We start from the raw sequence: 10,957 nt of genomic DNA, 5'->3' as shown, positions 1-10,957 counted from the left end.
ACAGACAGCTTGGGCCTGAAAGCGCCTTCCTTTCAGTAGCTAGTAGGAAACACAGATTCAAATTATCAGACTCTTACTAGTCAAAGGCTGATGTGACAGATTAAGCCCCCAAGAAGGGTCCAGAAGAGAAATCACCCTGCTAGAAAACCCAGCACCTCTCCCAGGCCTGAGAATTTTGCTGTAAATCACACTATGCTTAAAAAAGTACAGTACTCTCAAATGTGTTCATTAACTCCTCCCCTCTCTGTGCCCCCTGCCACTAAGGGGTGGGGAGAATCAGACGAATACTTTGCCCTTCTCTGGAGCCTTTTGCCCAGGAAAAGCCCAAGGCGCTTTACAGATGGTAATGAAGCTGCACAGCACCCCGGCAGGTGGATTGTATTAGACCCATTTTACAAATAGGGAAACCGAGGCACAGAAAGACAAACGTGACTCGCCCTAGGTCACCCTGCAAAGTTGGTGGGAGAAGCTGGAAATGGAACTCAGTGAGTCCGTCTCCCTGTCTCCTGTTCTACCCACTAAGCAACACTGTCTTGAATAAAGGCAGCTGCAACCTAGCAACCTGGTCTCCTGAGAAGCCAGAGGGATAGGCAGCAGGATTTACAACAACTGAAGCAACTGGCACAAAAAGGCCATTATCCTGACCCAATCAGGTTAGACTGCGTCCTCTTGCCTACCGAGGGATAGTGCATCTAAGGGTATGTCTACACTGCACCGGGCAGTGTAACTGCAGCTCAGACAGGCACGCTAATCCTGCTAGCACAACTGAGAAGAGCAGGGAAGACGCAGCGGCACGGACCCCGGCACAGGCTGTACCTGGGGCTCCCGATGGGCTTGCCCAGGCCATGCTGAAGCCCGGGCCACCGCATCTTCACTGATTTCTTTAGCCATATTCCTAATGGGCATGCCTCCCCGAGCTGCACTCACGCCTCCGACTGCAGGGTAGACATACCCAGAGACACAGGATTCACACAGTCTTTCTGGGCTCGCAGCTGGGACCCTGACTTTACACTTCACAGCTGTCTCTGGCACAAGCATTTTTAGAAGAATTTCCCACTGCTGCACTAGCGCTGCGGCAGCTCTGCTGGTGCTAGCGATCGTGCCAACCCTAACAGGGGCCTGTCACTGGTGTTATCACCACCGCCTCAGCTAACCTGCCCTCCGGTGGACGAGGCTCCAAGGGGACATCTCTGGTGTCACCAGCATCATCATCCGAAGGCAAAGCAGGGTGCACTAGGACCCAAGAGTAGCCTGGCTTTGGAGGGGGGGAAGGGGGGGATCAAGCCAATGGGGGAGAGGGATATACGAGATGGGGTGCTTCACCCAACCCCTAAGCAACCATCACTATGACAACCTCAAACCTCCATTACTATGGTAATACAAATGTGGGTAAACTCCAATGCTGAAGAATCCCGCCTTTTCAGACCTTGATCGGGCTTAAGCAGAAGAGAGGCCCTTTGATTTCAGTTTTTACTTTGCTAAACTTTCCTGGTAACTTATCAGTATCTATTAGTAGGGGAGAGGGATAGCTCAGTGGTTTGAGCACTGGCCTGCTAAACCCAGAGTTGTGAGTTCAATCCTTGAGGGGGCCATTTAGGGATCTGGGGCAAAAATTGGGGTTTGGTCCTGCTTTGAGCAGGGGGTTGGAGTAGATGACCTCCTATGATTCTATTACAAAAATTAAACAGCGGGTGAAAATCAGTGCAAAAAATTAACAATTTTCAGGATAAAGATCAGATTTACTATCGGGAGAGGGGAGGACAGTAAAAAAGCAACTAATAGAAAAAAGTAAAAGTATTGAAAGTCAAAGCAGCTTAATATTGTAGTTTACTTCACAAATTGGACATGAACCGTATTTACACACATGCACACCCATGCGTGTGTCTTCCACTACATTGCCTTATTTTAACAGACAGCCTCGTTTTTAACACTTCGACTGACTTCTTATTAACATAAACGCTCCCACCTAATGGAGTGATTAGATTTCCTTATCATAATCAGTATTTTCATGTACCCAAGTGGTCCCAAATTTGGCTGTAAATCAGTAAAAATGGAACAACCGCTTTCGTGAAACCTGGAAATGTTTCCGTAAAAAAAGAGTAACAACTGAAAATGAAAGGCCTTAAGTAGAAGCAAAGGTTGGAAGAGCCCAGTGTTCCCCACCAGGCCATCTGTAGAGAGGTTAGGTTGGTAAGAATCCTTCCCAAACATAAAAGTATTTTCATCTTAAAATCAGCCTGTAAACTAAGAGAATCTCATACAAATAAACTGAGAATGAATGAGGTAGAAATTAACAGCTGCAGCTAAGCCCAGAAATCCTGCTGTCTCTGCTTGTCAGCATGTCTACACTAGAAACACCCTTTTGGGACACTGTTGTTAGCACTACCTATGTTGCCGTGCTCTATACGTAGGTGTTCCTTTAGAAACTCCTACGACAGACAGATTGGTTCTGGAGCTGACTGCTCAGATCTCAAACACCCCAGATTTCATGGGAGAAATGGCAGACACTGGATTCAAACCCCCCAAAGGCTGTCCCGCCAGGTGCTTTGATCCTAAATCAGATCTCAGGGCAGAAGAACCCTGATTTCTAGGTCCAATTGACTCCCAGTCCAAGAGGGTGGAAAGCTCACAAGCCAGCAAAACTTCTGCCATTTGAGGGATGTGGACGATGGGCTCTTCAAAGCCACAGGATTTTCTCCCCCAGAGTCCCATCCTTACACAATGAAAGCTCAGGTGAGCCTCCGGCTGAGTCCCACTGAAAGTCAATAAGGGCAGCGGGGCTAGAACTCTGCATGAGCAGACACACACAGCCAGACAAACTGGGCAGAGCCAGGCCACTGTAGCCTCGATGCTTCCCACATCCGTGGAAGGGGGGTTTCTGTGGATGCAGTTTTACCACCTCTCCAAGAGGTGGTAATTCAGCTGACTGAGGAATCCTTCCATTGACCTACCTGCATCTTCAGTGGGAGTTAGGTCGACCTCACTATGGCGCAAAATTTTTTCCAGCCCTGAGCAACATAGCTTGGTTGATCTGTTTTAAGATGTAGACCAGGCCTCAGTAACATGACCTGTGTGACATGACGATGAAATGTGGCCTCAACTCGACCACCCTTATTATTATATTACAGTGGTGCCAGATTAGGATCAAGGCCATATAGTACGGTGTACTGTACAAACAACATCAAGTCCCTAAACCAATGAGCTTGCAGCGTAATGCCCTGATCCTGCCCTAAAAATCAGGCAAGTGAGCCCTGGTGGCCACGTAGAACCACTCTGAGGCACCCGGGTGAGCAAATTGCAAGGTCAGGGCTCAATTTCAGACAAGATGCAGTAAGTGCCTACGGCAGAGAGAGGGGTGCTCAGTTTACAAAGGGAAAACCATATTTTCCCCTAACTGCCACCCCTGCAGAATCACCCCAGACTCACAGTCAAGCTGGCCTCTCCTTCTCAGACATCGCCAGGCATAGAGCTCCATCAGGTCACGTTCTGCCTTCCCCGACAGCTGTGCCATGCCCACGGCTTTCAGCGGGGTTGTGCAAGTGTAACTGACCGGAACTTAGCAAACAACACACAAGGAATAATAGAGTCCAACTCCCCCCTCTGCCAGCCGCGTTGGCTCCTACAGGGAAACGGGAGTAAAAACGTATGTGAGGGTCTAACAAGTGGTGCAGTGATGCTGAGATGCCCCTGGGGCCAATCGAATGGGGGCCACTTGCCCAGATTCACTTTTTAGAGGAGACCCACTTTGCAAACAAGGGTTGTGCTCTCAAGGTAACCAAACAAGAAGCCAGCGACTTAAAGCCCCACATAGATCAAGTACAGGTGTCACAGACCTATCCCTACCCCAACCCTTCTGCTGGCTTGACCTCAGCGCCTCTTCCCTCAGGGGGCTTTGCGGACATCCCTTGGGTTTACAGACAGCATGGCTGACTCTCGATCACGTAAACCCAGCCCTGCTGACCTGAGGTGGGGATGCTCATGATATTGTGAGCTGACCTGCAGGGCAGCCGTGCAGGCCTGAACCAGTGTGATTCTGGATCTGGATCCTTCCCGTGCTGTCCAATGTAGGTTAGGGAACCCCCAAGACCTCCCCCATCCCTGCCTGCACTGAGTTACTCTTTGCAGGTCCCCTCTGCCGGTAAGAAGCAGTGCAACAATTGAGCATCAGCCAAATAAACAAACGCACCAGCAGCAGATGGCTCAGCAGTGAGACGGGTTTACGCAGAACAGACATCATGAAAGGAGGGAGCAGGGGGATTAAGGCAGGAGGCTTGGGATCGAGGCAGCCGAGAGTATCTGATGGGAACTGGGGAGGGTGGGGGGAAGGTCATGGGAGCTGAAAGATTGATGGGGAAGGAGACTGGGTTAGGTAAATCTGGACCCTTTGTAGTTTTGATCCAGACCCCAGCAGTGCTTTGGCCGGGTGATTACTGCTCAGTCTGTGCAAATATAATCCCTCTGTGCAGGCCTCCCCTGCCTTCCGGTAACCAGAATAGTTCACGACAGCAGTAACGCGCCCGAAGAAGCAGCATTAAGCTGGATGCTCACAGGCCTCAGGTGTAAAGGGCCGTAATTTGGGATAGCAGCAAGCTTTTGGGGGACTGTTTTTTTGTCTTGCATGTGTGCTCTCCAGCAGTGTAGCCTGGGGGCTAGAGCAGTGGCACAGGGCCTAGGAGACTTTGGTTCTGGTCCCAGTTCTGCCACTGGTCCGCTGAGTGATCTTGACAAGTCATGTCCCTGCTCTGTGCCTCAGTTTCCCCTTCTGCGACATGGGGCTAATGATACTGAATCTTTGCAAAATGCTTAGAGATCTGCTGAGGAACAGCACCTAGCCCAGTGGCTTGGGATCCCGCCAGGCTGCCAGAAGATGTCACAGATAACAACAATGCCAGGTGCGTGTTGCTAATTCTATGATTTAACCTTTCGGCTGCAAGAGTCCATCAATAAATCGATTCTCCTGACCCTGCGATGGGAGCCTTAGCTGTGATGGGAGAGGGAGGCAGGGGAGTCAATATCTTTTATTGGACCAGCTTCTGTTGGTGAAAGAGACAAGCGTGTGAGCCACACGGAGCTCTTGAGGAGCATTTCTGCCCGGACGTGCGAGATGCCAGGCGTGCCACTGAGATGGGCGGCAAGGTCATTAGCACCCTGCTGGTCACTAGGCACCTTGTGTTCAGCACCAGAGCCCCCAGCAGTTGCAGAGTGTTGTATTTACGTGGCGTGGGGGGAGCAAGCTAGGGAGGAGCCAGCAGAGCAGAGAAGAAGAAGGAGGGTTACAGGGTTACCAGTGGCAGGGCCAAACGCAGCTGCCCCCAGCAGAGGTCTGGTCCTGCCCTTCCCCCTTCACAGATAGAGCCAGGGGGCCTCCTCCCGCCACAACCCCCAGAGAGGGGGGAGACCTGCCCCTGGACACCCCACACAAATAGGGGTGCTCTGCCCTGCTGCTCCCACAATACCCCTGGGGTAGGGTCTCCCCACATGCTCCATTAGTGAGATCTCCCTCCTTCCATGTCCCACCCCACAGGGATGCCTTGGCCTCATCCCACCTCTGCATCTGTCCCCGAATGTACTCCACATTCTCCCTTCCCAAAACTAAGGGGGTGAAGCCCTCAGGGTCTCCCCACCGCCCCAGAATGCTCCCAGTCCAGGCCACTCTTGTTTTCATGGGGTCCTGCCCCATATACCCATCCTCCTGGCTCTGTGCACCAGTGGCCCCTATACATGCATGGAGGACTTGACTCCTCTAAGCCAGTTTGGCCCTTTGGTACCACAGTGATGCATGTCCCATAAAAAAACCTACAGTAGAATGAGGCCAGGCTGTGTACTGGAATCCTCAACCGGGTCCAATTTACATGCACAGGGATCGGGGCCACCCTGCATCCACCAGCACCCTGGTTCCGCATCAGCTCCAGGCTCATCCAGAGTGCACCGAAAGCCCAATCCGTGCCTGGGTTGAACAGCAGAAGTGCACATGCTATTATGAAACTGTTGCCATCTAGCATAGATTTCACCAGGGCTACTGTTGGCTTCCTTTAGTAGCCTGCTTAGCCCCCCCGCCCCCCCCATCTGCACTAGTCAGTTTCACCAGTTTGGCTACCAGTCCCTCAATATCTTCTGTTGTGTTTGGCCTGCACACGCTTCAGATTATTATATATGATTTGTATTATCCCAATGCCTAGGAACCCCAGTCACGGACCAGAACCTCAGGGTGGAGGATCTGTACAAAGTTTCTGCCTCAGACAGCTGACAATCTAAGCATAAGTCAAGAGACAAACAGCTGGATACAGACAGACTGGGGGAGTACAAGGAACCAGTGTGATAGCTGTTACTCAGAGCAGGGGTTCTCAATGTTTTCTTTTCGAGGCCCCCCCAGGGTGCTATAAAAACTCCACGGCCCACCTGTGCCTCAATAACTTTTGGGACCAGCGTTAGGGGGTAGGGCAGTTGCTTGGGGGGGGGGGGCAACCACACCACAGGGGGCCCTGCAAAGCTAAATTGCTCAGGCTTTGGCTTCAGCTCAGGATGGCGGAGCTTGGAGCCCTGGGCTTCAGCCCCAGGCGGTGGGGCCGTGGCTTTCTGCCCTGGGCCCCAGCAAGTCTAATGCCAGCCCTGCTTGGCAGACCCCCCTGAAACCCGCTCACAGTCCCCTGGGGGCCCCAGACCTCTGGTGGAGAACCACTGATCTAAATCACTGATGACGATCTAGAACAGAACCTGACCCAGAACTGATCCTTATGGGACACCACTCAATATGCCCTTCCAGCATGACTGTGAACCACCCTCCGGGAACAGTTTCCCAACCAGTTATGCACCCACCTTATAGTAGCTCCATCTAGTACTCCATGGTACTTTCTATGTACTTACTTTCCTCAGCATTAAACAAAGCTTACACGTATCCATGAAATTCAATACCTTCTCACCAGATAACTCGATCACCATAGCTTGAAAGGCCTCAGTAACTGGACTACACTAGGGCTGGAGGTTGGCCGTGCCTGTTACTTTGCCGTTTTAAAGCTGTTAAATCCTCCTGAGCTTGTGTCGACACATAAGTCTTGTCTCCCATGCTTTGCAAACTGCTCCGAGCATCACACACAAGGCAGATATTAGCAGCTGGGTTTGACAAAGCACTGGGCCATTCCTACTTAACTGTATCCTCCCCTCGAAGGAGCCCAGGAGACCTGCCAGACTTCCGGGCATTTCCCCCCGTTTGGAGAGATCACTACAGCTGGGGGAGCTGTTAGTTACAAACAATGTGTTTGAGGAATATAGCCATTTTTTCTGCTTGTTACTTTTCTGTTCACATCGCTTTACAAATGTGTTTGCCATGCAAAGCTATTTAACCAATAGCTTTTACAAACACCTGGAAGCTACAGAAGCTTTGGAGGAACTGTTCGGCTGCTCATTTGATATTCAGCTATTTGAGCTGTACGATTGGTCAGCTAAGGCACATGGTAATTTCTGTCCCTCTGATTGGATAACAGCTTTCATTTATCATCTACATTTCCCTTCCACTCCAAACCAGTTTAGTTTCTTGATTAAAGGCATCTCAGTGACATGCCCTGAATTCAGAGCTCTGAAACATTTTACAGCAATAAAACTCTCCAGCAAGGTATTAAGATTTTGGATACAAACAATGCTTTTCATTTGTAGATCTCAAAGCACTTCACAAAGCAGGGTCAATGTAAGCGTCATCTATATTATACATAGGGGGTAACTAGAGCACAGAGAGGTGTAGAAACATGACCATGGTTATATAGCCAGTCAGTTGCAAGGTTGTTATAGAAATGTAAATGGTCAGTATTCGCCCTAAAGGATTTGAAAGAACTTAAATGATATACAGGAATCATTTTACATGGTTCAAAAATGCAGCCACCTCTGGGGTGGAATGTGGCAGATGTTCAACAGTCCACATTAACACTATAAAACAGTATAGGAAAGGAAATTTATAATGGTTTCCTGCCTGGCAGGTTTAAAGAGATGGAATGTACTTAAAGGGACACCAGCTTGAATTTCTTTGAAATTCACTAGCTTTTTTTTTTAAGCAGGATCCTTATAGAGAAAAACTGGAAGGTTTTAATCTGTTTTCAAAAAGTGCATCAGTGCCTTTTTCTACTCCTCAGCTGATTCTCTGTCCAGGAAGGGAGAGCGCCAAGGCCTGAGAATAACACTATTAAAGATGCTCAGGCCCCACTCTTATCCTCTCCCCACTTCCCCAGAACTGTCTGGTGGCCTCTTCAGCATCAGCATGGAAGAGATGCAGAGCCCAGCATTAACATGGGATCTGCAAAAGAATCCCCTAGCTCCACCACAAGTTCTCGCTGCCACTGTTTCGAAGCTCCACGCAGGGGGCTAGGAAGTAAAGAAGGAGCTTCTCTTAGCCATTGCCCTGGGTCGATGGAGAAGGAACTGTCCTGCACCCAAACTCAAACTGCAGCAGCTCTGGTGCTATATTTCTTGGCCAACACCCAGCTGGGGTAGAGCATGCCGGTGACCCCATTTCCCTGCCCCAAACAGTTTACAGTCTACATAAATTTGTTCTAATTTAAGCCCTGATCCTACAATCCCAGACCTGTGCTAGTGGACACAATCCCAGGATGTGGCAACAGAAACCAGAAGTGACATAAAAATGCTCCATGCATGAGACAGGAAGCGAAATTAACGATTAATCAACCAGTGAAACCGGCTAGGCATGAAGCACTGCCCCCAAAGAGAGAGAAATCTTGAAGCGTTGGCTCGAAGCTTGTTCACTTCTAGCCATCAGGTGATACCTGAGAACAATACACGACCCATTCTCAGATAAAACGGGGCCCAGGTTAACCATGTTAGAATTTGGCCAGGACACAAGCGCTAATGAGCATAACTCCCACCAAAAAAAAGAAAGAAAATAGTGTCTCTGGCTTTTTAATGACAGGTTTCAGAGGGACAGCCGTGTTAGCCTGTATCAGCAAAAACCACGAGGAGCCCTTGTGGCACCTTAGAGACGAACACATTTATTTGGGCAGAAGAGAAGTGGGCTCTAGCCCACAAAAGCTTCTGCCCACATGAATGTGTTCTTCTCTAAGGTGCCACAAGGACTCCACGTTGTTTGGGCTTTTTAATAGCAGCATCTCATGTGTAAAGCCCCCTACGACTGGGCCAGCAGTAATTCAGAGGGAAGAGCACCACCTAGAGAATCGCCAGGGTTGTGCCTTGAAGGTCTCTCAGCCAACTGCTGACCCAAGCCTGGCCCTGCTTAGTTTGAGCGATCGCACAGTACCCCAGCACCAGGTGGTATGGCTTCAGACTGGGAGAGCTCTACCCAGGGCGAACCTCAGATTGCTTTGCCTGGGCTAGCAGACGGCATGACCGTTGGCCAACAGCAGTGCGACCAACAAGTGCTAGCGACTGTGAAAACAAGGGTGCGTAGACCAAGCGCACACAGGGGTCTTCAACCTGATAGCATGAAACTCATCCCCATCTCCACTGCTGCTTACACCATTGCTGGTGGCAATACAGGTTCAGCCGCATGAAATGCTGTAGTGTAAACGCACCCTCTTAGTACCGAACAAAGATGGATTTTGGCTCGGGATAAAACTGTATTTTGATTTAGTTTATTTTAGAAATTGCTGGAGATGTTTGGCCAGGGAGACATTTCTGTGCAGCAGCCAAAAAGACATGCACTGATAAAATCCTTGCTCTTGCTGAAAAGGCCTCCCATCTATGCCCGTGCTACACCTGACCTTCCAAGAGTCCGAACCGTCATGCGGCACAACTCCGGGACGTTTGTACGCATCGTTCACACACATTGTCGCCTTTGGATTTCACAAAGGGAGACTGACACCCTGACCAGGTTTCCTTCTGCAGAGAGGGGTTGGATCCACTCTCCTCCCCAGCGTTATGTTTAGCTGGTGGGGTGACCCAGCAGACAACAGGCCAGTTGCAGTTAGCAAGGTCTGAGAAGTGTTAATAACAAGACATCAAACGGCTGCAGCAGGAAGGGCGATGGGAAGTCAAACACCCTAAGAATCCCTCCACTGTCTCCAAAGCAACCACTTTCAGAGCCCTTTCCCTGAACACCTTCCCAGGAGGTGGAGGGAAGCTGAGCTGGATTTAACCCCTCGTTCACCAAGCACCAGATGGCCCCTGCTCCCACCACAGCCAGGGAGCGCAATCAGTGTTAAACCTCACGCTCCCCTTCCACCTTCACGCCCATACTCACCTGCAGTGATCGCTCTGTTAGGTCGCTCTGGGGCTTGCTGGCGTGTTGGTTAGTCTCCCAGGGCTGGTTACTATAGAGCTGGGCACATGCTGCCAGTGCTATGTGACATTCAGGTGAGGTCTCTTTTGTTGGACAAGGTCACTGCCGGCTCCAGCATGGCCACACTAACCCCTTGAATTCCTGCTGGTAACCAGGTACCAGGAGCCCAGCCGCCCACATCATAACTCAGCCTGTCGTCGTAGGTGCTGCCCTCCTTAAGCTCATTAGCTGCTAGGGGTTATGACTCCACAGGGTGCTGGTAAACAAAACCTGCCCGCCCAATCAGTGACACATTGCTATAGCAGTCAGGTTTTTCCAGGACTTGCCAGTTTTCGTTCATAAATTTTGACTTGGCGCGAAGGGTTCTCTCTCCCCAGATGGCTTCAGTGAACTGGCCAGTGCTACAGATTAATCATGACTGTGATCGTGAACACGTCAGTAACAGTGCAGGATGCTAGCTGCCGTCATGGATTTCAATTCAGGACACTTGCCCTACCTCCATTCCTCAATCACTGTTCTTTGGCCCTGGCCCACCCAGACCCTTTCCCTGTGCCGAGGAAAGATTCAAATCCATCCTTAAGACTCACAAGTGACAATTCTTTAAATCCCAAACTTCTAGTTGGGGGTGGGGAGGGAAATGACATCTGCCAAGTATGACTGCTTAGGGTCAAGGGCTACAAGATGATTCTCCACCCTCCTCCCAGTGCCCCATGACAGAGA

This window comes from Natator depressus, chromosome 18 (assembly GCF_965152275.1).
Source record: "Natator depressus isolate rNatDep1 chromosome 18, rNatDep2.hap1, whole genome shotgun sequence".
NCBI classification, from domain to species: domain Eukaryota; kingdom Metazoa; phylum Chordata; order Testudines; family Cheloniidae; genus Natator; species Natator depressus.
This window is presented reverse-complemented; position numbering follows the sequence as displayed.